We start from the raw sequence: 26,039 nt of genomic DNA on the forward strand, positions 1-26,039 counted from the left end.
TCTTGCCGTAACAGTATCTTTTTTCATTTTCTGCTTTTATTTCTTCTTTATATCTGTTTGACAGCTTCTTTCCTATCTTCTAGTTGGTTTTGACAATTTAGTGCCTCCTGGGTTATAATTTTTGAAAGTGTGTATATTTTTATTATGACGATTAGGGGAGTTGTATGGGGACCTGGATAGTCCGTAACGTGAATATTCCCTAATTTGGTTTTTTTAAGCACATTGGGTAAGGATAGCTTTTCGAATACACGGTATTATCTGAGTTTGTTCGGATTTCTCCTTTAAATATTGTTACGGATAACGGTCTTGTAGATTGTAATTGAATCTTGGTTGGAAGGGTTGACTATGGGTGAAGATAATTTGCTAATGGCTCATTCTGCGTGGTGGCAAAATTGAATTTGCTTAATGGATTTTCTTGGGTTATGTCCATAAGCAAAATTATTAAGATAAGTTCGGTGTTCTAATTTGAGATGCTTGGGGCAAATCTGTCGGCCGAGAGGTTTAGGCAAATCTTCATTTAAGCCTCTGACGAAAGTGTTGAATGCTTTATTTCGATAGGTTTGTTTCAATAAGTGCCACGATAATGTGTTCACAAACAGCGTGAAATCGCACTTCAATTCTGCGAAGTGTTATAGGACGCTTACCCTATAATGCCATACAATTTAGGCGATTCACGGATCGGCTGGTAAATTTGTATGATCCCTTCAACACATTTTTTCCAGGATCCAAATTTACTTGGTTGGCTTGAAAACTCACGTAAATTCCTCACCACTGTAAAACTTTCATGGACGTGTATCGGACAGCAGAAAATATATATTTTTGAGCATGCAGAAACCAGAAAAAGATTTAAAGAGCGACCCCTTGTATAAGAATAGTTTAGTTTTATCAGTATTAGCGCTGAGTATGTTTTACTTTGGGTAGTCGTTGCCACGCTGTTAGTTGCACCTGCATTTTGCATGCATCCGTTTTGAGTTCAAGAAACTCAAGGCGTACACTATCATCAACTGACTTTCTCGGACTCCCAATAGCAGTTAATCTTTTTTTTTTTTTAATTGGTTATTTATTTTTGGCCAAAGACCTCGCTTAACATCGACGATGGTGTGGCCAAGATCAGACCGTTAACCGGCTACCAGCCAATTTGAAATATTCAGCCGATTAGCTGAGGTCACATGGGTCATCACAGGGGTTTGCTTGCAAGAAAACGGAGATTGGGTTAATAATATACCAAAGAAATCAACGCAGTCTTAACTCATTTTGCTTCGCTGCCGTCCGAGCAACCATGGTGAAAGGATTTTTAAAGGTGTGGCAAAGATCATTCATCGTTAATCGGCTCTCAGCGAATTTGAAAGATTCAGCTGACTGGCTGACGTCGCATTGGTCATCCTAGCGGTTTGTTTACGAAAAGCTGAGAATTGTGATATGCGAAAGAAACCAGCACAGTCTTAGCCCATGTCGCTTCGCTGCCGTTAATAATTATTTTCGACAAATTGCCATGAATGCCAGGGGAAAATAGCTTGCATAGCTTCCATTTTATCGCAAAACAAATTGCATATAAAAAGGAACAGCTGACTTGCGGTATTACTATTTTACGCAGTAAGCATCAAATATCAGTAGTTTGCTCTTTCTGAGAATAATGTCGACAACCATGAAAATAAGAGCGAAATTGCAAAAACAACAATAGAACTTATATGTCGCAAACTAACGGATATTATTGCATACTTCGTGAAACAGCAATGTCGCCAGTGAGATGTTCCTTTTTATATGCAATTTTTTTGCGATTAAACGAAAACTATCCTGGCCTTTTGTCAGTGTCATTCATGGCAATTTGTCGCCATTTGTAACATTAGTAATTGGTACTTCCGTACCTAAATTCCACGTTCAGCGTTTCGCTTGTATGCTTTTCTCGCTCAAGCTCACGAAAGTTATATACGCCTTGCCATGGGTGCGCCCATTTAATCGTAATAGCAACTTTGTAACTTTCCCTTTATTCCATAAATACCACGTTAAATGGATACCGTGATTATGTCAGCAACTGCAACTACGGGCCAAATAAAGTTAAATTCAGACGCAGTAAAGCCGATGGCATTTTCAACCACCAAAAATCTTGCAGTTTTGATAAATCTTTGATAAATTTGATAATCTATGTTTGGTGTTATGCAAACTTTTTGATTAAAGAGAATCAGAAAACATGCCACAGGAATCAGTTAGCAATTACCAATGTTTGTTGAATGCAATTTACTAGTTGGAGTGTAGGACTGTATACTAAAACACATTGGGCACTCTTTCCCAAAAGTATTACACACGTTTAGTGGTTTTCAATGTCTTGGCAGCCCTGCTGATGCTGTTGTGAGCTTGAATGCATATTTTTTTGGTCAAAAGCTAATGTGTTTGCTGACAGTGGAATCTGTGAAAAATCTGAAAAGTGAAAATAAGCTTTTCTAAGACTAAAGACAAATAAACATAATCCAAATCAAATATATTACTGGAAAATGCAATAAATGTGTGAAAAATAGTTAGTTATAGTGAGTGAAGCAAGAAAAGTGCGAAAAAATAATCAATACTAACGCTCATACTCAACCACCCTGCTTTCTGTACATACGGAAATTTAGGCTGAAAATATAGGTATGTCCCACCAAACATACAGACATACATATTCCTTCAACATATGTACACTAAACTAATTTTGGCCTTATAAAGTGGAGTAATTGGTACATAAATGTACGAGCAAAGATTACCAAAGGGCCCATTTCTGTTTAGGAACAATCTGAAACCAAATGAAACAAAGAAATTTCACGCAATTGCAGCGGTTACACTCTATGTATAAGTTTTTTGATTGAAGAATGATAGAATACAATCACTCAAAACAGCCGATTCTGTAAAATTCGCCAAGAACAAAGTAGTGGTGCTGGGATAGCGTCACCTTTGTTTTCCCTTCATTGTGATATCGAACTTGGTCATATTCGATGACGGATTCGGCGATAGTGACTATTTACGCCAATGCCTATTAATGTATCTGTTTCGGCGAACGGTTGCCACTTTGTTTGTTCTTATCCAAAATTCGTTTTTTTTATTTTAATTTAACATAGAAGCAAAAATTAATACCAAATGCACTAAAATCAAATCGACTAATTGGAAATTATTGTTTTTCTAAAGCAATCGTTTCAAGTTTAGAAAACGGTAAAGAGTATATCTATAAAACGGATTGGGATAATGTTGTTGTACTAATTATTGTACCTTCCGCACTGCTCAGCAACAGCCGAAAAGAAATTGCAAAAGTTTATTAAAATTTTTTTTTTGCAATTTGGAAGTTCCACGATAGATTTGGATGGGGGCGTGTCACCGCGCGCCATGCCCAATAAAAAGAGCAAGGTCATACCATTATAACGATGGAAGAAAAGGTTGTATTATCGTAATTAGAGCTGTGATAGACATGCAAATGCATGTTGTATGCATATTTTGCATGTTTCGTCCATAAAAGCATATTTCGATTTAAAATGCATGCTTGCATATTTTTTGAGTAATTTTAAGAAATGTAAATCATTCTTCTAACCAAAACATAAAGAAAAACAATTCGCAGCTAAACTTTCGTTTCTGTTTCAAAATTTTTTTTATTGGCTTTCTCCAATGAGGCGACAAATTTGTTTATAAAAATGAGACTCGAAAATTTCCACGAAATGAGTTTGGAGCAATTATTGGTTACTATGATTTCTGAAGAGAGCACAACGACAAGTGCTTTGCGTCACGTATTAGTATGAAATGCATAGTAAAATCAGTCCCCGCAGTCCCTTACCGTGCACAAAAACTCACCCCCGAGAACAACTGCGTTCTTTTAATTACATATTTACACAATACATCGGTTTGTGTGTGTATGTGTTTGGTTGTATCTACACAATGTTGCCGTCACACATCCGCGTTATCAGTTAAAATTTTTCATTGTTTAATAAACCAAAGCCAAAAACCAACAAATGCAAATAGTTCATTTATCTATAATTAGCATTAATGAACAGTATTTTTAAGCTATTTTAACAAAAACTATCATTTTTCTAGGTTTATTTTGTAATATATGAATAAGTTCGTGCGGTTTTTTTTCGAAATTTGAAACTTTATTGACGTAAAATGGTTACAAATTTAATATTCAAAATATTGTCCATCGCTTACTACTACTTTTTCCCATCTTTCTGGCAATTCACGGATTCCCTTTGTGAAAAATTCGGTCGGTTTTGCCGCAATCCACGAATCGATCCATTTTTTGACTTCATCGTAATTACGGAAGTGCTGGTCAGCCAGGCCATGTTGCATCGATCGGAAGAGATAGTAATCGGATGGCGCAAGGTCTGGACTATACGGCGGGTGGGGTAGGACATCCCATTTGAGCGTTTCTAAGTATGTTTTGACCACTTGTGCAACATGTGGCCGAGCATTGTCATGTTGCAAAATAACTTTGTCGTGTCTATCGGCGTATTGCGGCCGTTTTTCTCGCAGTGCTCGGCTCAAACGCATCAATTGTCGTCGGTAGACATCCCCCGTAATCGTTTCATTCGGTTTCAGTAGCTCATAATACACAACACCCAGCTGGTCCCACCAGATACACAGCATAACCTTCAGGCCATGAATATTCTGCGCCGACGTCGATGTTGAAGCATGGCCAGGGTATCCATACGTTGCCCGACGTTTTGGATTGTCGTAATGGACCCACTTTTCATCGCCAGTCACAATTCGATGCAAAAAACCCTTTCTTTTGTGCCGTTGAAGCAGTTGTTCGCATGCCATAAAACGGCGTTCAACGTCTCTTGGCTTCAATTCATACGGCACCCAATGGCTTACCTTTCGGATCATTCCCATGGCTTTTAAACGTTTGGAAATGGTTGATTGATCAACTCCCAAAGTTTTTGCAACCTCTTCTTGCGTTTGAGCCGGATCTTGATCGAGCAATTCCTCCAATTCGGTATCCATGAACTTTGGCGGCGCACCCTCGCGTTCTTCGTCTTCCAAGCCAAAATCACCACTTTTAAAGCGTGCAAACCACTTCTGGCACGTTCGCTCAGATAGAGCATGCTCACCATAAACTTCCACCAAGATACGATGACTTTCGGCTGCTTTTTCTTCATATTAAAATAATGAAGAAGAATTCCCCGCAAAAACACATTATTTGGCACGAAATTCGACATTTTCAAGTGTGGTAAAAATATTGTTGTTTACGCTTCAAATAAAAAACTTATATTGACGTTTGTGCCTTACGACAGTAGCTCTCCAATGAATGTTTGGAAATGTGGATCGATGGAATAATAATCAAGTTACGCCATCTGTTGTAAAACCGAAACGAACTTATTCATAGTCCTATTAAATGATTTCGATATGTACTGCTTGGCAACACTGTGTGGTGAGAGAGCAATCAATTGAGTCGGTATTACGGGATTTTTTTTAATAATCGTGAAATAAAATCTACGGTACAACGATGCGGAAGGAAGGAACTTTTCGTTTACATGGGGTTCTCATTAGTTTGATCGGAACAGCTGAGTCGGGACTGCGTTTACGGTGTTCACTGTTTTCAGCATAAGTTCCATTATATTCTTCTCAGTTATTGCATGAAGTAATCGGTTGATTGAAAATTGGGTTAAGATGCCAAAAGATGGAAAATAAACGCCGGGTGAATTTACTGTGCATATGAAAAACCAATTTCCCAATGTTTTTCGGTCGGACAAATCAGTTTTATTTTGTTCACAATGCAATTTTTTGATCAAAGTACACTTCTTCGTAATTATGTGCGTTTAAAAGCTGATGGAAAATATATTTGGGTTACTCTGGCTGAAACAACCGATATTGAAAAAAGATCAGTTGCGAAGTTTGTTTTTGGCATATTGGATGATGAAAATGATCGCGGAAAATCTTATTTTTTGAACAATTAAGAATTAGACAAATGCAACGCTAAAACGATAGCAACATTTTTTACCGAATCATTGTTACTTTTATGGCCTAAAGGTATGTAAGTGTTTACCTTAACACCTTTTTTTTTTGCGTTTCTTTTGTATTGAAGGAATTCAATATGAAAATCTTATGCCCGTTACTATCCATGCCGCTGCATATATGATTTCGGTAAAGAAGTCTCTTTAAGTTTTATTTCCAAAAATGCTACACGTTACATGTTTTGCCCATGGATTGTATCGATTGATAGAATTTATTCGTTCAGAGTTCCATGAAGTAAATGTGTTGACATCAAAAGTAAAGCCTACCTTCGTCAAAGTACGTACTGCCATTTTTATCTATAGTTCAAATTCTTATATGAAAACAACCATTAAATTCCTTTACAGTCAGCAGCTCGACGACAGCTGTTTAAGCAAGCGAATCCGAACATTCCTTGGCTACAAGCATGTGATTACTATGCTGACAATATTAGATAAGATTTGGCATTTGGTTTTAGAATCGAAAGGACTTGATTGAAAAAGTGTATAGAACTGTATGAAGAAGTTCATTCTATCTTAGGCACAATGATCGACGACCGTTTTTTGAAGAAGTTCGAAGAGGTGTTATCTCGGAATGTTAGATATAGTTCTTTGCTTGAAATTAATGATATTTTGAATGGAGATTCACGAGCTAGCTCATCAAATGAATATATAACTGCATTGACACCATGTGAAATAACATTTTTTTAAATTTCCTGTAGCCCAGGAGAAAAATCTACATTTTTTGCATTTTTCGTATTTTTTGAGAGATTTCGGAATAAATTTTATAAAATATTTTGTTTTTTTTAACATGTATGTATTTGGAAATAAAAATTCGGAATAAAAATCCCGCGATTTTTAGTATTTGTAAGAATATATATTTAAAATTAAAAAAGCGCCATTTTATAAAAATTTTCTTTTTTTGCAACAAGTATGTACATTTCAAACAAAAAAGCGTCGGAGGCGAAAATTTTGACTAAAAATCGCGCGATTTTTATTCCAAAGTTTCAGTATTTGTAAAAATATGTATTTAAAATTAAAGAAGCGACTTTTTACAAATTTGTTTTTGTAGCATGTATATATGAATATTTTTTATAATTTACTAATTTTTTTGGGTGTTTGGCCGAGCTCCTGCTCCTATTTGTGGTGTGCGTCTTGATGTTGTTCCATATATGAAGGGGCCTACAGTTTCAAGCCGACTCCGAACGGCAGATACTTTTTATGAGGAGCTTTTTCATGGCAGAAATACACTCGCAGGTTTGTCCTTGCCTGCCGAGGGGCGATCGCTATTAGAAAAATGTATTTCTTAATTTTTGGTGCTTCACCGAGATTCAAACCTACGTTCTCTCTGTGAATTCCGAATGGTAGTTACGCACCAACCCATTCGGCTACGTCGGCCGCATCTATGATATATACATATGCACATTTTTAAACAAAAAAGCGCCGCAGGCTAAAAAATCGCGCGTTTAGAAGAACATTTGTAATAATATAATTTTCATAAAATTCGTGGTATTATTGAGTAAAAATAGCTTTAACTCAAATCTTGAATTAGTAAAGAATGTTTACGAGCATAAGTGAATATTATTTCTTTTCTGTGTTTGTATTTAAATAAAAAAAGCGTCTGTAATACGGCATTTTTCACGATTTTGCATTTTCGCAAAAGCATTTTTAACGTTAAATATTGCTACTAATTCTTAACGATAATTTATAAAAAGTACTGTAAATCAAAAGGCTGATATAGTGACTGCATTTGTTTGTTATAACTTTCAAATTCGGTCCACGCACTTAGCCATTATAAGTAAATTTATCATGTTAGCAATGGAAAGCCAACCCCGAAGATTTACCATTCATATGAAAATTTATTGGGTTGGCTTTGCAGTACTATCACGAAAGTTTTGCTACTAATGACTAAATCCGTGGACCTAATTTAAAAACTATTGCACATAAATGTAGTCAATATATCAGCTTTTTGATTTATGATACTTTTTACGAATTATCGTTAAGAATCAATAGGAATATTTTACGTTAAAAATGTTTATTTTTGCTCGAGCTATCGTGCGCGTGGACAGATGGACGAACATACAGGGGTAAATCGACTCCTCTATGTCTACCTCCAATCGTTTTGGGCTGTTACCTACAACTGATATGTAAACAAAATTAGAATGCCATTGTGTAAATTACAGTTTCTCTTATTAAAAGTGAGTAAAAAAATATTTTTTAAGTAGGTTGAACTACTGATTTGGTTTATTGCTCAGATGCAACTCTACATAAAGACTACAATTATTAAAAAAAAAAACATAATTCTAGCTGCAAGAGAGCTGCGTAGGTGCTTCTCACGAGAAATCTCTTTAAGGTAATTTAACCACATCAATTTACTGGTTTAATAATTGATATATTACTATAGTCTTACAACTATTCCTAAGTCCTAGTATTTTCTCATTGCAAAATAAAATATATTCATATGACAATTTTATGTTCGTATATCTATTTTGGTTTAAGATTTCATTAATATTTTCTTGGATAAATTTTTTTATTTAGCAAAGATATACGGCGGCCGCCGTAGCCAAATGATTTGGGTGCGTGACTACCATTCGGAGTACGTAGGTTCGAAGCTCCGTGCTGGAAAGAGCAAAATGAAAGGATAGACCTCTCTACTCCAGCCAGGACCTGTCTTGCCTGCTGTCTTGGTCCTACAATTTTCGCCATTATTCTAACCAGGACTGCTGTCGCAGTCGCACCTTTGTTGCTAGCGTACTCCAAGTGCTCTCGGAAGCTAATTCGGTGGTCTACCAAGACGCCTAAACTTTGACTCGATAATGCTGTCCCCAACTTTAGTGTTGACCTTTTTAACTCTCTTTCGGCTGCTGATGAGTACGGCTTCTGTTTTATGCGTAGCGAGCTTTAAACCGTTCGCGCCTAGCCATCCCTGAGCCGCACCTATAGCGTGTTACGCGATATTTACAATTCCCGCGAGCGTTTTCGCGGTTACAACGATTGATATATCGTCCGCGAAGCCAACGAATGATGCTCTCTTGTGTACCTTTAACCGCAAAATGCCGTCGGACATAATGTTCCACAGGAGATGCCCTAGTACGGATCCTTGTGGCACACCAGCTCTGACCTTGTAGTCAACGATTCCGGCGTCGCTGTCGTAACGTAACACCCTATCAGACGGATAGCTGGATATGATATGCTGTAGATAGGTAGGCGCTCACATCTCGCGGAGGGCGTGTAGTATGTCTATCCATCTGGCACTGTTGAACGCATTTTTGACATCTAATGTTACTACCAGGCAATATTCTGTTGCGCCACCTAACCATCGCTTGCCTTCGCGTCTGTGGTATATCGCTTCCTCCTAAAGCCAAACAATTAAGAATTAGACAAATGCAACGCTAAAACGATGGCAACATTTTTTACCGAATCATTGTTACTTTTATGGCCTAAAGGTATGTAAGTGTTTACCTTAACACCTTTTTTTTTTGCGTTTCTTTTGTATTGAAGGAATTCAATATGAAAATCTTATGCCCGTTACTATCCATGCCGCTGCATATATGATTTCGGTAAAGAAGTCTCTTTAAGTTTTATTTCCAAAAATGCTACACGTTACATGTTTTGCCCATGGATTGTATCGATTGATAGAATTTATTCGTTCAGAGTTCCATGAAGTAAATGTGTTGATATCAAAAGTAAAGCCTACCTTCGTCAAAGTACGTACTGCCATTTTTATCTATAGTTCAAATTCTTATATGAAAAAAACCATTAAATTCCTTTACAGTCAGCAGCTCGACGACAGCTGTTTAAGCAAGCGAATCCGAACATTCCTTGGCTACAAGCATGTGATTACTATGCTGACAAATTTGACGCTTTAAAATCGGTTGTTGATTATTTAAATGATGCAGATTCGGAATGTATTCGAGATGCAAAAAAAGCGTTTAGAGCGTCCAATATTAGATAAGATTTGGCATTTGGTTTCAGAATCGAAAGGACTTGATTGAAAAAGTGTATAGAACTGTATGAAGAAGTTCATTCTATCTTAGGCACAATGATCGACGACCGTTTTTTGAAGAAGTTCGAAGAGGTGTTATCTCGGAATGTTAGATATAGTTCTTTGCTTGAAATTAATGATATTTTGAATGGAGATTCACGAGCTAGCTCATCAAATGAATATATAACTGCATTGACACCATGTGAAATAACATTTTTTTAAATTTCCTGTAGCCCAGGAGAAAAATCTACCTTTTTTGCATTTTTCGTATTTTTTGAGAGATTTCGGAATAAATTTTATAAAATATTTTGTTTTTTTTAACATGTATGTATTTGGAAATAAAAATTCGGAATAAAAATCCCGCGATTTTTAGTATTTGTAAGAATATATATTTAAAATTAAAAAAGCGCCATTTTATAAAAATTTTCTTTTTTTGCAACAAGTATGTACATTTCAAACAAAAAAGCGTCGGAGGCGAAAATTTTGACTAAAAATCGCGCGATTTTTATTCCAAAGTTTCAGTATTTGTAAAAATATGTATTTAAAATTAAAGAAGCGACTTTTTACAAATTTGTTTTTGTAGCATGTATATATGAATATTTTTTATAATTTACTAATTTTTTTGGGTGTTTGGCCGAGCTCCTGCTCCTATTTGTGGTGTGCGTCTTGATGTTGTTCCATATATGAAGGGGCCTACAGTTTCAAGCCGACTCCGAACGGCAGATACTTTTTATGAGGAGCTTTTTCATGGCAGAAATACACTCGCAGGTTTGTCCTTGCCTGCCGAGGGGCGATCGCTATTAGAAAAATGTATTTCTTAATTTTTGGTGCTTCACCGAGATTCAAACCTACGTTCTCTCTGTGAATTCCGAATGGTAGTTACGCACCAACCCATTCGGCTACGTCGGCCGCATCTATGATATATACATATGCACATTTTTAAACAAAAAAGCGCCGCAGGCTAAAAAATCGCGCGTTTAGAAGAACATTTGTAATAATATAATTTTCATAAAATTCGTGGTATTATTGAGTAAAAATAGCTTTAACTCAAATCTTGAATTAGTAAAGAATGTTTACGAGCATAAGTGAATATTATTTCTTTTCTGTGTTTGTATTTAAATAAAAAAAGCGTCTGTAATACGGCATTTTTCACGATTTTGCATTTTCGCAAAAGCATTTTTAACGTTAAATATTGCTACTAATTCTTAACGATAATTTATAAAAAGTACTGTAAATCAAAAGGCTGATATAGTGACTGCATTTGTTTGTTATAACTTTCAAATTCGGTCCACGCACTTAGCCATTATAAGTAAATTTATCATGTTAGCAATGGAAAGCCAACCCCGAAGATTTACCATTCATATGAAAATTTATTGGGTTGGCTTTGCAGTACTATCACGAAAGTTTTGCTACTAATGACTAAATCCGTGGACCTAATTTAAAAACTATTGCACATAAATGTAGTCAATATATCAGCTTTTTGATTTATGATACTTTTTACGAATTATCGTTAAGAATCAATAGGAATATTTTACGTTAAAAATGTTTATTTTTGCTCGAGCTATCGTGCGCGTGGACAGATGGACGAACATACAGGGGTAAATCGACTCCTCTATGTCTACCTCCAATCGTTTTGGGCTGTTACCTACAACTGATATGTAAACAAAATTAGAATGCCATTGTGTAAATTACAGTTTCTCTTATTAAAAGTGAGTAAAAAAATATTTTTTAAGTAGGTTGAACTACTGATTTGGTTTATTGCTCAGATGCAACTCTACATAAAGACTACAATTATTAAAAAAAAAAACATAATTCTAGCTGCAAGAGAGCTGCGTAGGTGCTTCTCACGAGAAATCTCTTTAAGGTAATTTAACCACATCAATTTACTGGTTTAATAATTGATATATTACTATAGTCTTACAACTATTCCTAAGTCCTAGTATTTTCTCATTGCAAAATAAAATATATTCATATGACAATTTTATGTTCGTATATCTATTTTGGTTTAAGATTTCATTAATATTTTCTTGGATAAATTTTTTTATTTAGCAAAGATATACGGCGGCCGCCGTAGCCAAATGATTTGGGTGCGTGACTACCATTCGGAGTACGTAGGTTCGAAGCTCCGTGCTGGAAAGAGCAAAATGAAAGGATAGACCTCTCTACTCCAGCCAGGACCTGTCTTGCCTGCTGTCTTGGTCCTACAATTTTCGCCATTATTCTAACCAGGACTGCTGTCGCAGTCGCACCTTTGTTGCTAGCGTACTCCAAGTGCTCTCGGAAGCTAATTCGGTGGTCTACCAAGACGCCTAAACTTTGACTCGATAATGCTGTCCCCAACTTTAGTGTTGACCTTTTTAACTCTCTTTCGGCTGCTGATGAGTACGGCTTCTGTTTTATGCGTAGCGAGCTTTAAACCGTTCGCGCCTAGCCATCCCTGAGCCGCACCTATAGCGTGTTACGCGATATTTACAATTCCCGCGAGCGTTTTCGCGGTTACAACGATTGATATATCGTCCGCGAAGCCAACGAATGATGCTCTCTTGTGTACCTTTAACCGCAAAATGCCGTCGGACATAATGTTCCACAGGAGATGCCCTAGTACGGATCCTTGTGGCACACCAGCTCTGACCTTGTAGTCAACGATTCCGGCGTCGCTGTCGTAACGTAACACCCTATCAGACGGATAGCTGGATATGATATGCTGTAGATAGGTAGGCGCTCACATCTCGCGGAGGGCGTGTAGTATGTCTATCCATCTGGCACTGTTGAACGCATTTTTGACATCTAATGTTACTACCAGGCAATATTCTGTTGCGCCACCTAACCATCGCTTGCCTTCGCGTCTGTGGTATATCGCTTCCTCCTAAAGCCAAACTGGTAGCTTGGCAGCTGTCCATCTACGTATGTTTCCAGCCGGTTTTTAATCACAATCTCAAACAACTAACCAATGGAGTGCAGCATGCACAGTAGACGGTATTCATTTGGAGAGCAAGTACCTGGCTTTTTTGGTACAAGTACCAATTTTTGTAATTTCCAGATATTTGGAAAGACGCCTTCTTGCAGGTACACATTAAAAACTCTCTCAAACAAGCATGGGTTTTGCGACAATGCTTTTTTCAACGCAATGTTTGGAATTCCATCTGGCCCGGGCGCTTTTCGGGGCGATAAATTGCTACTTAGTTTGATCACTTCGTCTGAATTTACCGCCGGGATGTTGGTGGTTGGTTCGCTACGTAACGTTCTAGCGAAGTCAGGCTGCGAAGGGAAGAGTTCTCGTACAATCTGGTCCAAGAGAGTTGGGCATGTTGCTTGTACCGTCTGCTTCATCTTGCTCAGCACTATTTTATAGGCCGAGCCCGATGGGTTATTATTGACGTCGTCACATAGCTCTTTGAACGTATTGCGCTTTCTATCGCGGATGGCCAGTTTAAGCGCTTTACGCTTAGCTTTGTAGTTAAGCCTGAGTTCTACGGTGTTGGTTACATTCCGTGAGCGCTGACATAGCCTTCTGGCCCGATTGTATTGTGCTCGCAACACCGCAATCTGACCGTTCCCCCAGTATGCTGGCTTACGTGTTTGGCGTTTTCTTTGTCGGACTATCACCTCGGTGTCGTCGAATGATATCTCCAAGCACTCTCAAAGTCTTTTATTGGAATGTTGATATGCCCCTGCATTTCCATCATACTAGCGAGCTCTTTTATTTTTTCTCCCATCACACGTCGCGGCTCACCGTTTGAGTCTCGCTTTGTCGGTTGCTCCCTTTCCTCTTCCTTCTGCTGTTGCGTGTCGCTTTTTTCCATGTCTGAAGTTTTATGCTCGCATTGGTGCTTTTAACCCTGCTACTACGTTAGGGTCTTTTGATGACCCAAATTGCATATAACATCACCGTTTTTCTAACTGGTGGAATATATTTGAAAGTTCTTACTACTCAGTGCATCAATTGTTGAAATATATTGAATTTATTTAGTTTTATCACCATTTTGGGCTTAGAAAATTGTTTATTGCAAGTGCTTACGCATATCATGTTCTTGTCATTTTATGACCCCTATCATATTTGTAAAACGAATAGTAAATATATAATGTAATATCCCCTGTTGCAGAGTCATCGTCTGGAACACCTCTCTGTTGTGAATGCTGGAATGCGTTTCCAGTTATAATTTTTGTATTCAATAACAACGAAACCAAATACTTTCAGTTCTGTGCTAAATATTGTAGTGATCAGTTGCTATTGTAAATCTAAGTTTATAGACGATAGATTTTGATAAAACGTGGAATCTAGACATACTGTAAATATATACATATAAACTATATTTTTTTCTAAATTCGTACTAGTATTTATACGGTAAAATTCCTCGTTGTATTTACTTGGCCATAATGTCAGCGTGGACAAATGACTGAGCATGACATTGGTGCATTCTTGAGTGACCTTGAAGACGATGCAAGTGATGATTGTGATGCTAATTTTGTACATGAGGAAGACGAATGTTTATCTTCAGAACAAACCATTTCCAGTGGCACAGAAGCCTTCATTTCATTGACCGTAACTAATAGCACAGAAGTTTTTGATAAAGATCGGATGATAAAGTGGACAATAATACCTTCTTTGCAATGCCTAAGTCGTGCAGCAAGTGAAAATATTCTTCACGGAAAACCTGGAGTGACTTCTTATGTTATTCATCGTATTTCGAAAATTCGTGATACTTTTGATGTATGCCTTACAGAAGCTATGAAAAGGGATATAATTCACTACAGCAATTTGCAAGGAAGTGCTGTTTTCGAAAATTTTCAAGCTATAGATACTACTGAGTTCGATGCTTACCTGGGACTTCTTATACTTGTTGGTATTTATTTACAATATTTTTTTCCTATTATAATTGTATAACGGACATATTATTCTTTTAGGAGTCTACCGGTCATACGGTGAAAGTCTTAACTCCCTGGACGAGTTTCATGGACGTCCGTTTTTGAGAGCAATCATGTCTTTGGAGCGATTTAGCAATATTTCTCGTGTACTAGCATTTGACGATAGGCAAAGAAGAAGATCAGAACAAAGAGGAGATAAACTTGCTCCTATTCGCACATTTTATGAGCAATGGACTCAAAACTTGCAGCTGCTTTACGTTCCATAACGATTGACGAACAGCTTATTCCGTTCCAATGTAGATGTCCTTTCAAAGTATACATTCCAAGTAAACCTGGGAAATATGGCATGAAAGCGTGGATAGCAGCGGATTCTGACACCGCATTTTGCTTACAGTTCCAAATATACTTGGGCAAAGTAGGAGACAACGCTGAAAGGAATCAAGGCGAACGGGTTGTTTTAGACTTAGTGTCTTCATATCGTGGACGAAATGTGACTACCGATAATTTTTTTACGAGTCATAACCTTGCATTAGAACTGCTAAAGCAGAAAATTACTATTGTTGGCACAGTAAGGAACAACAAACGTTTTCTGCCAGTTCATGCAACATCACAAGAACTGCGTAAGCTTCCAATACACTCAAGTAATTTTTTTTTTCATGAAAAAGAAACTGTAGTTTTGTATGTGCCTAAAAAATACAGAATGATTTATTTGCTTAGCACCCTTCACCATAATAGCAACATTTGGAAGATCATCCGAAAAAAATTCCGGAAATAATTGAATACTACAACTCGACAAAAGGTGGAGTCGCCACATTGGACCAAATGGTTCGTACATATTCGTGCAAAAGGAAAACCAATCGGTGGCCAGTTGCCCTGTTTTCTCATTTATTAGATACTAGCGACCCGCCCCGGCTTCGCACGGGTGCACAGCCGATACTAAATATATCTCTGTTAGAACTAACTAAAGGACCGCCCGCAAAGCGCTAACTAAGTCTTGCTCCCGGCAAAAGTGTTCACTTCTGCCTGCAGTCCCGCAATGCAACCTCTTGTTTTAGGATACATAACTAAATTATTGTAGAGCTTCTCTATAAACAATATTTGACGTTAAATTATTTTCAGCTAACAAAATATACTGATGGACGGGAGCCCCGACCCGTGATAGGGCAACGTAAAGTTGCCCATGCGTAAAACATTCTTTTCGTAAATCAGCGACCCGCCCCGGCTTCGCACGGGTGCACAGCCGATACTAAATTTATCTCTATTAGAACTAACTAAAGGACCGCCCGCAAAGCGCTAACTAAGTCTTGCTCCCGGCAAAAGTGTTCACTTCTGCCTGCAGTCCCGCAGTGCAACCTGTTGTTTTAGGATACATAACTAAATTATTGTAGAGCTTCTCTATAAACAACATTTGACGTTAAATTATTTACAGCTAACAAAATATACTGATGGTCGGGAGCCCCGACCCGTGATAGGGCAACGTAAAGTTGCCCATGCGTAAAACATTCTTTTCGTAAATCAATTCCTACTAATTTGAATGTTTGGCCTTGTGATTTGTTTATCGTTAGTGCGAAAGAAATTTTTACTGGAAATTGGAGCCTTTTGAAAGGTATTGGCAAATCAGTAGGGATCATGGGTATTCTTGGTATATGAGCTAATTCACCAGCTGCAGGGCCGGTGATAATCTTCGCTACTTTTAAATTATCGTTTAGCTCCTTGATAAGAAGTCTCGTACCATTGCACATGTTGGGGGGGCTCAAATTTCTGAGAAGCATTATCGGCGTGCCAACTTTTATCGATAGTTCATGAGGTGGTAGCCCAGCGGGGTTCAGGGAATTTAAAAATTCCTGGGGGTAGTGCACTGCGTCCTCGATGTTAGTGACGGTGCCTATGGATTTATAGCACTTACCTTCTCCCGGTACTTTCTGCATAATTAAATTGTTTATTTCGTTGACTGTTTCATTCCTGGGAGAAACTATTGCTCTACCACACAGCCAACGAAAATCATTTTGATCTAAGTTTTCGATGTCAGGATATATAGCATCTATCAGACTATCTAAATTATGGACTATTTGGCCTAGAGACTCATCCAAAGTAACCGCATAATCGGTGCCCAAATTTAAAGATGGAAAAATTCCTTCTCCAAGTTTCAGCAGCTGTTGTGGAAAGTTGCTATGCATATTTCCATGTAGATGAGCTCTCATATTGGTGCGCAAATTCAAATGTTGTACAGATGTCCAAAGGTGAGATGATTTTAAACATGCCTTCATAATATCTGCTCGCGTACCTCTGTTGACGCATATTGAATTTGAATTTGAAGAGGTCGAGCCAAGGAGCACCAGGAGATTTGGTGGCTCCTAAAACACTCAGGCTAAAAAGCCCATTGTATTTAAAGCTCTGGAAAGGGGGTAGATAGTTAAGGAGGGAGGGAGAAAAGTATCAGAGAAAGAGATAGGAAAGAATAGAGACAGAGATAGAGATAGTTAGTCCTGTGAGAATTTTCCAGATTCTTTGGCGAATCTGTAAATATCCTCCAGTTTTAGAGAACGAATATTACTCATTCCCATGACATCGGAACCCAATACCCGTAGTCGCGCTCTAGCAAAGGCAGGACACTCACAGAGAAAGTGCTCAGTGCTATCCGCCTCCTCCAAACAGGACAGGCATACCGGGTCCTCGATGATTCCAATGGTGGTCATATGCTGACCCCATGGGTTGTGTCCTGTAATGATGCCGACCATCAACCGAATGTCTTTCCTTCTAAGTTTTAGTAGAAAGTTTGACAGTTTTTTGTTCGGACTCGTCACAAAACACTTTGCAGTTCTGCAGCGTTCTAGACCGGACCATCGCTCTTTATGTAGATTGCCTACATAATCGTTGATCCAGTTCTTGATTCCTGCGGGACTGATTCCGATTATTGGCTCTGGCCCCTGTGGGGGCACCGCTGATCCACGGTTGGCCAATTCGTCGGCAATTTCGTTTCCTTGAACACCGGAGTGTCCCGGAACCCATATAAGTACAAGCCTGTTTTGTCTTGCGACAGAATTAAGCTTCTTCTTACATTCTTGAACAATCTTCGAGGTTTGCTTCGCGTTCTCCAGGGCCTTCAATGCAGCCTGACTGTCACTGAAGACTCCAATCTGTTTCCCGCTCCATCTCCTCTCGATTATCCATTCGGCTACTTTTAGGATGGCAAAAACTTCTGTTTGAAAAACAGTTGCCATTCCCCCCATAGCATAGTGATACTTATTACTATCGTTTAAGTACCATCCGGCTCCTGACCCTATTTCAATCTTGGACCCATCGGTAAAGAAAATATCCGTCAAACCTCCCTGCATGCATTCTGGATTGCTCCATTGCTCACGCAATGGAAATCTGACATCAAATTTCCTTCCGAACGAAACTGTGGGTATCAGGTCATCTTTAGGTGCCAAAAACAGTGGATACTGCTCCGACAGCAACTTAAAGATTTCTCTGTGTCCCGAAGTTCCATCTTCGTGCCAGAAACCATATTTATGGAGTCTACACATTGCTTTTATTGCTTCCTGTTGTATCTTAAGATCCAGGGGGAGCAAATTAAGCATAGCATTTAGGGCATCACCAGAGGTTGTACTCATGGCACCCGTGATGCATAAACATACACTTCTTTGCAGCCTGTATAGTTCCCGGATTGTGGACTTAACCATGCTCCGTCGCCACCAGACCACAGAAGCGTAAGTGATGATTGGTCTGATAAGTGCCGTGTATATCCATAGGACCACAGCAGGTTTCAGACCCCAAGTTTTGCCAAAGGCTCTACGGCATTGCTGAAAAATCTTCAATGCACGATTCACCTTCAGTGAAACGTGTGTCTCCCAGGTCAGCTTCTTATCCAAGATTACTCCTAGATATTTAACTTCGTTGGAAAGACCAAGTGTCACACCTTTCAGTGTTGGAAGACTGAGTCCATCCAATTTCCGTTTTCTCGTAAACAAGACTATGGTTGTTTTGTTCGGATTAACGGAAAGACCTTGTCTCATGCACCAATCATCGATTTTGTCAAGGATACTCTGCACTTTCGTGCAAAGCCTCCTTAAGGATGTATCCGATGTTAGCGCACAGACGTCGTCCGCATATGCTTGGACGTGAAAGCCGAGTTCCTGCATCTCCGCTAATAGGGAGTCTACGACGAAGCACCACAGCAGCGGAGAAAGAACACCCCCTTGGGGACATCCTTGCTTGGCCCTGACTGTGATTTGCTCGTCGTCGCTCCCACCAGCGGTTAACAGCCTCTCAGAGAGCATGGAGTATATCCATTTTATAATGGCTTGATTAACTCCGTGTCGCTCGGCAGAAGAACATATCGAGCCGAAAGTGGCATTATCAAAAGCCCCCTCAATGTCCACGAACACGCCCATTGTGTATTCGTCAGCTTCCAGCCCAGCTTCAATCTTGCTAACAAGATCGTGTAAGGCTGATTCACATGATTTTCCACTCTGGTAAGCGTGTTGATTTCTACTAAGTGGACTTCTCGGCAATACCCCCACTCGAATATGTTTCTCCACCACTCGTTCCAGACTTTTCAACATGAACGATGTCAAACTGATTGGTCTGAAACTTTTTGCTAGGGAATAGTCATCTTTTCCTGGTTTTGGAATAAATACTACTCTTACGCGTCGCCATTGGGATGGTATATAACCAAATGCAAGACAGGCTGTGAAGATCCTTTTCAGGGCCTCAATCAGCCTGTCTCCTCCTTTTTTAATCACTGCTGGATATATTCCGTCAGGTCCAGGGGGCTTAAAGTTCCCAAAGGGAGATAAGGAAAACCTTATCGATTCCCTTGTCACTATCCGACTAGCAATATACCAGCTGTACCTAGAGGTTCCACCGTTGCTACCGTTATTGTTCATGCCACTCTCAACTTCAGAGAGAGTTCTACTACCCGGAAAATGGGTTTCGAGTAGAGCATTAAACGGTTTCGATTTGGAAATGGTGTATGAACCATCAGGTTTTCGAACGGAATCCAGCCTTACTGAGTGGTCTAAATGAAGGACCTTACAAAGTCTCGCTGTTCCCCTCATTTCTTCGACGTTACTGCAGAAATTTCTATAGGATTCAAGTTTGGCTTGCCGTACTTTTTTCTTATATTCTCTCTGTGTAAGTCGATGATTGGCCCAGTCCTCTTCTGTTTTGGTCTTCAAGGCCTTATTAAGAAGTTTCCTGGACCGTACACGAAGCTTCGACAGTTCAGGGTTCCACCAAGGAACCGCTTTCCCCTGTCTGCTTTGCCTGAGTGGACACAGTTCCTCAAAGCAGTTGATTAAAGTACCTTCTAATTTCTTAGTAGCATCTTCAATCATTTCTGCTGATTTGAGTTTTTTCAGGTTTGGTAATCGCTCTGTTACAAGCTCACCATACCTGTCCCAGTCCACATTTCGAGGATTCCTACCGGAAGGTATTGATATTGTGTCAATTCCCAGTCGGAATTCGATAAGACGATGATCAGAAAGAGAGTCCTCTTCCAAAACTCGCCATCGGTTGATTTGATTTCCAACTGACCTATTGGTAAGTGTTAAATCAATCACCTCTTGTCTCCTTCTGGTCACAAAAGTTGGTTTGTTACCAGTGTTTTGGATGACCAAATCGGATGACAAGATAAAATCCAGTAATTTGAGACCTCTGGGGTTGCATTTGCTGCTTCCCCACACAATGTTCTGTGAATTTGCGTCACAGCCCACTAATAGCCCCAGATTATTGGATTCTGCGTACTTGACCACTTCTCTTAGCTCCCTCGAAGGAGGTGGCTGTACAGAGTCATAGGGTAGGTAGGCCGAAACTATGATAGCTTCGACACTGTTCCCACTTTTCCAGTACTTTATTTTTGCAGCAACGATATCTCCAGAGCATAGCTCTTTTAACATCGTGTGTTCGATCAACCTCGGCATGATAATACATGCTCGCGGTCTCACATTCCCTTCACAATGAAGTATTTGTCCCCACGACATAGCACTTAGACCACAGATACGCTTGTGACATACCCATGGTTCTTGTATAAGTATTATGAGTGGGTTTGTTTGCAGTTTTGCATGCCTACGGCACAAGAGAGTCGTAGACGCTTTGCTATGCTGCAGATTAATCTGTGTAAATATTACTTCAGTCATGAGACTGAGTATATTTACGCTTTGTCCTCCACCTTATCCTGGACGCGGAACTGGATCCGCCCCAGATGTAGGTGAGGACGGCAACCGTACTTCGACTTAAGCACCTTGAGGGACCCAAGATCGATACCCAGTACCAGGTGGGAACCCGCCTCCGAAGTGGTAGCGGATTTCTGCCTGGTGCACGAGTATACTCTCCAGAGAGTCGTGTCAAGATCCTTATTCTGAACACGGATGCGTTTGAGGAGTTCTGCTGAATTACAGGAAGGACCCGGAATCCAGACACTCGCTCGTACCAGCCTTTCTTTGCTACTCTCAACAAGAATAAACTTGCTGTTTTCGCAGGCTGGAATCTTTGCTATAACTTTTTCTAGCCATTCTCGGGAAAAAGCATTGGAACAGTGCACCTTTACGATGCCGTCTACCACGCTTTTCCCCTCGAACGTCGGCGCGTCTTTCGACTCACCGATAGCTTTCCAAAGATAGCTGTCAAGATAGTCTTGTTGCCCTTTGGACAGTAGACCATCTTGTTTGTCGGTATGTATCTCCACCGTCATTGCCTTTGCTGCCATTCTCGCGAATGATTCGCCAGACGTTGACGGAAGAGTGTCATTCGACATTTGAGGTCCCTTAGACTCTGCCTTGTCAGGCAAAGGTTTGTCTGCCTTGGATTGGGTCGAGGATGCAGGCATTTCCGAATTCCGTCTCTCGACTTTCCTCTTCTTTGCCTTTCTCCTCTTCCCGGTCGTTGACACAGATCCCGTTTCGTTTTCGGAAGAGCGCAGCGCTACAGAGGAATCCTCTGTTCTGCCACGCTTTCCCGTTTCCGTTACAGGTGTCGAAGTTGACGGAGCTTGAGTCCTTGCCTTAGCTAGTGCTTCGGCTTGCCTCGCCTTCTGTCTCCTTCGTTTGATCTGCCTTGCGGTTAGACCAACACCTGCGTTCGAATCTCCAATAACTTCGGTCTTTTTACCGGTACTTACCTGATTCGCACCAGGTTTAACCGTTGTCAAAGGCTTACTCGGTACCAGAGATCCGTCTGAGTCTACTGAGAGATTGTCCGCCATCTCCACATCCTCCACAACTTGTTCAGTTGCTTCAGATCGTTTCGACGGCGGTGTATCACTCACACTCACTCGGCTCTCCATTGGCATAGCCAATGTGCCATGTTTCACCACTAGTAGTTCGCTTCCTCCGGAACCCTGGGTGTCAGTTCCGGTCATAGGGGAGTGTGGGGTTCGGGCCTGCACATCCGATGCCCGAGCCGTCGATTGCTCGACGGGAGGATTTCCCAGAAGTGGGTTACCTCGTGCAGAAAGATCCTTGTTAAGCCTCCACATTGTAAGAAAATGCATTTTATACCTCCTGCCAGGTTGTCGGTACGGTACTCTCCGCATAGTACTTGGGTGGCCACCAATTCCGCCGTTCCGCGGTTGAGTGGATACCCAATTCCTATATGGAGCTGCCCTGTTAGTTCGTGGTAAGTTAGTCTCCATAGAATGGGGTTAACTCGCCACTTAAGCCTCATCCCCGCGGCAAGGAGACCGACATGACAAGGTCCCATATTACCAACGACGCGTCTTGCAGCAACTTACCAAGAGGCCCATTTTTCGTAATAGAGCATGTAGACCGTTGATCTAAAGATACGGATAGCGGGAGTTTAAACGTAGAGTGAGCAGTTTTTCCTTCGTTTAAGAGAGTTGCAGCAATTCCTGACGAAGCAACTGCAATCGCTATCTTCCCTGATTGCCGTATCTTAGCAAGTATCAAATTTGCGAGAAAAGTCTTTCCAGTGCCTCCTGGTGTGTCCAAAAAAAATAATCTCCCCATGTTATTGTTCACGCTGTCCACAATAGTCTCATAAGCATGTCTTTAATCCGGTACTAATTTGGGCACATTGTCATTAACAAACGCTGTTAGATCATTTCTGTTATACTGCTGTACCATTGTGTCAATAGTATTATTCTTGGTACGAACGGGAGAAGGTAATCCAAAATCACTTAAATTCCTCCGATGGTTGACAAAATAAAAGTATGACTACAAACAACTCCCTTAGTTTTTTTGGACACTGTGACAACGAAGCTTCGCTTAAAGTGTTTCCCCAATTGTCATCGTTTTCAAGTAAACCTCGGCCACGGCATGCTGCTTGATACGTCTCTTTGACAATACCGTTTACAGTTTTAAGGTATGCAAATGAGGTCGGACCGCGTACGTGGTGCAGTAGAATCCTAAGATAAAAACACTCTGATTGGGATGGATTTATCCCGTATACTCTACCTAAAGCGGCATCTTTTTTGATCCCCGGATGTCCAACTACATCTTCACCACGCCTCCTTCTAGTGAATTTATTATTTGCCCATGTATAGTATTGCGGGACTTCATGATACAGAAGAGTTTTCGCAAATTCATCTTCATCACAGAGAGAAAAAAATGCCAGTAATGTGCAGCCTGTACGGCAAGGCCCTCGACCGACTCGGCGAGGTATGGCCCGGAGCGAATCTCCAACTCATCAAAAAGAGTGAAATTCCCAACAAACCCCGCATCAGAGCAAGAATACCTGTAGAGCCATCCGATCCGGAAACCATCCTGGAGCTACTGAAGATCGGAAACCCGAACCTACCCACAGAAAACTGGAGGGTAGTTAAGGTGGAAGAGCCTTCAGGAAACTCCAGACATGTCACGCTGCTCCTGGACCAGGAAAGCGTTCAAGCACTGGACGACCGCAAGGGGATTGTGGCATTCGGGTTCACTACCACTACCATTTGGACCTATCAGCCGAAAAATCTCCTCGCACCCAGCGAAGAGAGTACGGCGGCCCCCGAGATGGATGTCGATAAGCCTCTCTCACAAGATTCGACGATTGAGTCCGACTCGGAATCAAACAGCGAACTTGTGGGAAACTTATTTAACATTCAACTCGGGGACGAGGATAGTCTTTTAGATAGCGGTGATGACGCGAACGCCACAGTCATCGAATGTCCGTCTAAAAGTGCTGCAGATTAATCTGCACCACTCTAAGGCTGCCTCGGCAGCCCTCATTCTTCGTCTCTCTGACCTCAGAGAAGACATCATTCTCATCCAAGAACCTTGGATATCAAACAACAAGATATGCGGCCTGAAAGATAGGCACTACACCTTGTTTCAAGGTGAGGCTAATGTTAGATCGCGCTCTTGTATTCTCATTCGAAAACATATTAATGCTTTTCTTCTTCCCTTTAGCAATGCTGACACCACTGCCATAGAGGTTGAAGCAGTCCACGGCCCGATTTGGATTGCGTCGGCTTACATGCCTTACGACGCAGCGGAGACGCCTCCTCCTGAAGCAGTGAGGAGGCTCGTCAATACGGCGCATCTGATCCAGAAACGCGTCATTATTGGAGCAGACGCTAATGCACATAATACTGTTTGGGGCAGTACAAACAACAACACACGAGGTGAGCAACTTTTTGATTATATTCTAGCGAATAAGCTTGATATATGTAATAGAGGTGATGTCCCTACGTTTCTTAACTCGTCTAGAAGAGAGGTACTCGATATTACTCTTGCTAGCGAATCATGTACACAACTGGTGCAGGACTGGAGCGTTGATAAACAGCACTCTTTTTCCGACCACCAATATATAACATTCACTTTAAAAGCCGAAACGGCAAAACCCATGAAATACCTTAACAAAAAGCGTATGAATTGGATCAAATATAAAGAACATCTTGCCAATGGACTTCCTGATATCAGGCAGTTTGAAATGGCAAATAAAAACGATATCGAAAACGCTGTCAACATGATAACGAAGACGTGTCAAAGCGCAGCACGACAATCTTGTCCCCTGACAAAAACAGGAGGTAAGCATAAACCTTTTTGGTGAACTCCAGAAATCTCAGAACTTCGCAATCGAACTCGTAAACTCTTTAACCAATCTAAAATAACAGACGAATGGGAAGAATATCGACAATGTCTCAAAGACTTTAAGAAAGCTGTCAGAAGTGCAAAACGCACATCCTGGCGATCATACACTCAAGAATTAGAAAACACCTCAGAAGTAAGCAGACTACGCAAGATTCTTGCATCAAACCCAGTCTCTCCCAGTTTTATCATGACTCAAGATGGAACTTGGACTACTTCAACTGACCACACTCTTAGAATACTTCTAGAATCTCACTTTCCAGGCTGTGTTGCCAACTTACCTGCACTTCCCAGCACTTTTCAGAGTAATTATGGGAATAGATCAGATCTAATCAGCTCTAATAGCATCTCTACAGCAATACTAAGCTTTAAAAAATTTAAATCACCAGGTCCTGACAACATCATTCCAGCAGAACTTCGAGAAGGACTAGAAATTCTACTGCCTTGGTTAACCAGGATCTTTAACAAGTGTTTAAATCTGTCTTATCTTCCGACAATTTGGAAGAAATCGAAGGTAGTATTCATTCCGAAAACGGGAAAGCCTTCACACTGTAAACCAAACGACTTCCGGCCCATTAGCCTAACCTCTTTTTGCTTAAAGGCTTTTGAAAAAGTCTTAGATGAGCAAATCAAAACCCAACTTGATACTAAGTTGATCTCAGAGGCACAACATGCCTACACTAAAGGGAAATCGACTGAAACGGCACTTCATTCACTGGTGCAAACAGTGGAAACTTCCCTTCACAATAAGGAGTACTCTCTTGTCGCATTTATGGACATAGAAGGTGCTTTTAATAATATTGAACCCAACGCTATTTTGTCTGAAATTGTCAAATTGGGTATTAATTACTCCATCCGAAAGATGATCGAACAAATGCTCCAAAATAGAATAATCACTTCAGAGCTTGGGTTAAGCCGCATGAGAATGTACGCCGTCAAAGGCACACCTCAAGGCGGAGTACTTTCACCCCTTCTCTGGAATCTCGCTGTAAACAGTTTGCTCCGAAATCTCGAAAAAGCAGGCTGCAAGGTTGTAGCCTATGCAGATGATATTGCTCTCTGCGTGTCAGGCAAACACCTGAATACTCTTACTGAGCTCATGCAACGCTCAATCAATATTCTGTCAAAATGGTGCACCGAATGCGGACTAAATGCGAATCCAGCAAAGACAGACCTTGTTCTCTTCAATAGGAAACAACAATCTCCTCCACT

The 26,039-nt window shown here is 40.3% G+C and overlaps 1 protein-coding gene across 2 annotated transcripts in view; it reads left to right on the top strand.

Moving 5' to 3' along the window:
• The first annotated feature begins 2,380 nt into the window (after positions 1-2,380).
• The window catches only part of LOC128869398 (inactive rhomboid protein 1-like), a 114,668-nt gene continuing 91,009 nt past the window's right edge, over positions 2,381-26,039 (top strand). The window contains exon 1 of one of the 2 annotated variants that reach the window (XM_054111948.1): positions 2,381-2,622. The gene's annotated coding sequence lies outside the window, so the exon portion shown is untranslated. Of the gene's footprint in view, positions 2,623-11,721; positions 11,789-26,039 lie in introns of those variants that run through there. The other variant, XM_054111949.1, reaches the window with a different exon arrangement.

This window comes from Anastrepha ludens, chromosome X (assembly GCF_028408465.1).
Source record: "Anastrepha ludens isolate Willacy chromosome X, idAnaLude1.1, whole genome shotgun sequence".
Taxonomy (NCBI): domain Eukaryota; kingdom Metazoa; phylum Arthropoda; class Insecta; order Diptera; family Tephritidae; genus Anastrepha; species Anastrepha ludens.